Source organism: Terrapene carolina, unplaced genomic scaffold (genome assembly GCF_002925995.2).
Source record: "Terrapene carolina triunguis isolate 2854851 unplaced genomic scaffold, T_m_triunguis-2.0 Scaffold35098, whole genome shotgun sequence".
NCBI classification, from domain to species: Eukaryota; Metazoa; Chordata; order Testudines; family Emydidae; genus Terrapene; species Terrapene triunguis.
Window position 1 is genome coordinate 9,450,559 of NW_020699449.1, and position 3,848 is coordinate 9,454,406.

The following is a 3,848-nucleotide window of genomic DNA, read 5'->3' on the forward strand; positions in this document are numbered from 1 at the left end:
ACCCAAACTCCCTCCCAGAGCCTGCATCCTGAACTCCCTCCCACATCCCAACCCCCTGCCCCAGCCCTGAGCCCCCTCCCGCACTCTGAACCCCGCAGCCCCAGCACAGAGCTCCCTCCTAACCCCAACCCCCTGTCCCAGCCCAGAGCAACCTAGCTCTGCCATAGACTTTCTGGGTGAAATCCTGGCTCCCATTGACTTCAGTGGGGTCAGAATCCACTCTGTATGTAACCTTGGGCATGTCACTTAGAGCCAGATTTTCTAAAAAGCTTGGGGGGCTAATGTTCAAGTGCTCAGCATTCAAAATTGGGGCCAGGTTTGCAAAAAAGCACATTGGGTGCTGGCCCCTTATTAATAATCTGGCATAAATGATGCCTAAATGGAAGCTGAGTTCTTTTGAAAACCTGGCCTTAAATTCAATCAGTTGGAAGAGGATGTCCCAGGAAGGAAACAGCAGCTCCCACTGTGATACCTAAGCGATACCTGCTGTGCTGAGCTCTTTGGAAAAGCAGCCGTTTATTCTGGTGCCTAAAGGGAGCTGAGTTCTTTTAAAAACCTGGCCCCAGCTTTGGGTATTGAGCACTTCTGTAAAAATCTGGCCCTTAATTTCCCAGTACTGTGAGGGGCCCAGATTTGACAGTGAGAAGCACAAGACAAAAGCCTATACATAAAGTTTATGAATCAACATGTTTTCTAGATAGGCAGTGTTAGCAAGTCCCAAACAGACCTCCCCTCCCTCTTACTCCCAATTCCCCTGGCTCATCTAGCAACAGATTCTTTTCAGTCCATTCTCAGCCTTACGTCGACCTAACTGTGGAGGTGTACACACTGCCGTGCTCCTCCCGCCGATTTAACTCTCCTGCTTTGCCGTCATAATAAAGCCAACCGGAGGAGAGGCATAGTGCTTTTTGTGACCTAGACCATGTCTACACTAGCGAGTTTACAGCAGCACAGCTGTACTGATGCAGCTGTGCTGCTATAAGATTGCTCGTATAGCCACTCTTTGTCGATGGGAGAGAGCTCTCCCATCGACATAAGTAAACCACCTCCAACAAGCAGCAGTAGCTGTGTCGGGGAGAGGCTGTTGAAAAGTGGCGTGAAACGTAGTTGGAAGCCCATGGAATGATGGGATAGAGAAAACTGCATCATGGGACGGTGAGCCCACCCAGAATACCCCATGGCAGAGGGCGAAGCGTTGCACAGTGGGATAGCTACCCACAGTGCACTGCTCTCTCTGTCGATGCAAGAGCACCAACTGGACGTGCTCCACCATCACAAGAAGGTATGTGTGGACGTGCAAAAACAGTTTCACTACAGCGGTGGATGATCGGTGACGTAACTTAAGTCGACTTAACTGCGTAGGGTAGACATAGTCAGTCTTGCCACTGCTGATGAGAGACTCCTGCCATCTGGGACAGCTTTTCCGATCTCTCTGCTTCATCAGCTCCCTCTGTTCAAATCTCACTTTAAACCTCACCTTTCGTCCCTTCCTGTGCCGCTCAGTAGTGTTCTCCCTTGGTTATTCTAAGGCTGCCTTATTTCTGTATGCTCTACCTCGGATTACCAACTTTCTAATCACCCAAACCCAAACAGCCTTGCCCCGCCCCTGCCCCAAAGCCCTGCCCCTTCTTTGAGGCCCTGCCCCCACTCACTCCATCGCGCCCCCCCCCTTGTGTCACTTGCTCTCCCCCACCCTCACTCACTTTCACTGGGCTGGAGCAGGGGGTTGAGGTGCAGACTCTGGCTGGGGGTTCAGGCTCTGGGGTGGGGCCAGAAATGAGGGGTTCAGGATGTGGGAGGGGGCTTCAGGCTGGGGCAGGGGTTGGGGTGCATGAGGGGGTGAGGGCTCCGGCTGGGGGGTGCAGGCTCTGGGATGAGGGGTTTGGGGTGCAGGAGGGGGCTCTGGGCTGGGGCGAGGAGTTCAGAGTGCAGGAGGAGGCTCAGGGCTGGGGGTTAGGGTGAGGGAAGGGATTCGGGGTGCAGGCTCCGGCTAGGTGATGCTTACCTCGGGCAGCTCCTGGAAGTGGCTGGCATGTCCGGCTCCTAGACTCAGGGGCGGCCAGGTGGCTCTGCACACTGCCCCTGCCTGCAGGCACCACTTCCACAGCTCCCACTGGCCGCGGTTCCTGCCCAATGGGAGCTATGGAGTCAGGGCTCTGGGCAGGGACAGTGCGTAGAGACCCCCTGGCTGCGCCTGTGTCTAGGAGCCGGACATGCCAGCCGCTTCCGGGAATTGCTCGGAGTCAGGGCAGGTAGGGAGCCTGCCTTAGCCCCACTGCACCACCAACCAGACTTTTAGCAGCCTATTAAAATCTCCCAGCTTGTTTTCAATAGTCACTGGGAGATTCATGCCGATTCCAGTAGACTCCTGGCCAATCCGCAGCTCCATGGTAGGGATCCCTCATCAGGCAGGTCCTGCAGCCAGGGGAGTCCATGGCAAGAGGGCTCCCAATGGGGCCATACTGTCAAGAAGTAAGAGCTCAGCAGCAAGGTCCAGAGCTGATCCAGAGAGACAGAGCATGTGCCTGGACAGCCCTCTGCAGTAAGTCATGCTCACTTTCTTCCCAGGGAGTGAGGAGAGACCCTCCCTATCTTCCCCCAGTGGAAGAATGAAGAAAAAATTCCACAGTGAAAACCTTAGAGAGGACCAGATCTGCAGCTGGTGTACACTGATCAATAGGGTTTTACAAACTGACACCAACTCAGGATCTGGCTCAGCGTTTCCTGCCACCTACGTGGAGATTTCCACGCAGGGATATGATCTGGCCCTACAACAACAATCACAATGAGTATCTAAAATATAAAATCATGGGGTCAGAGTCTGACACCCTTACTTATATCAAGTAGCACCTCCATGGTGGGCCTATTCCCAGAGAAAGGTGCTACTCAGCATGAGCAAGGTGAGACAACGTGGCCAACAGAGTATAAGTCATTATGGTCAGAGCTCATCCACTTTACCATGGAGCTTTACAAATCCAACATAGGTTTGAATTTTTAGGCTGAGATTTTCAAAGCTGCCTAAAGGAATTTTCTTGTTTCCCGTTAAAATTAATGTCTCCATTCCCTAGGCAGCTTTGAAAATGTCAGAATGCCAACTCCCAATAGAGGGACAGAGAGAAGAACATCTTACATTTCTTTCTTTCTGACATATTGGTTGCTGTTGGGTTATTTTTCTTTTTATTGTTCTTATCTGTGTTTTCTCTCTGTTGTATCTCTAAATGTGAATGGTAACAAGAGATCTGATGGATTTACCTAGAGATTTCCTTTTCCAAATTATTTTCCTCCCATCAAATTTTAAATCTTGGATTATCCCAAATGACAGCTTTCTCCTGGCAAAGGGGAATGATATTTCTTTTCCCTCTAGAAGTCCCCTGGAAAGCTTCAAGTTTATAATCCAGCACACAGAGCCGGCACAGAAGTAAGCCAGCTCTTTGTACTTCTAAAACTGACTCCTCCATACACCAGGTATCAGAAGTGGTTTTATGAAATCTTCCATTATCTCTTTGAGTCAACCACCCAGTGACTATTTTAAGAACAAATCATGGGACGGATGTATGGCAGCCCCAAACTGCCTTCCTCCTCATGCGTAACTTCCTGACACACAAAAAGAAAAGAAAGAAATTGTGTGATATGTGCACATGTGATCTTGATGCCACAGTTTTTTATTTGCAGTCAAATTCCCTTGGTTAAAGATGGTATCTTGAGCAGTGAATTGCAAAATGATAGTTTATCTTCTTTTATTTTCTAACTGTTAAAGATCCCAAATCAGAAAGGGAGGTTTTCCATTGACCTTAATGGGCTTTGGATTGGACTTTGAGCAATTTAGAATCTTTCATTCACCTGTCAAG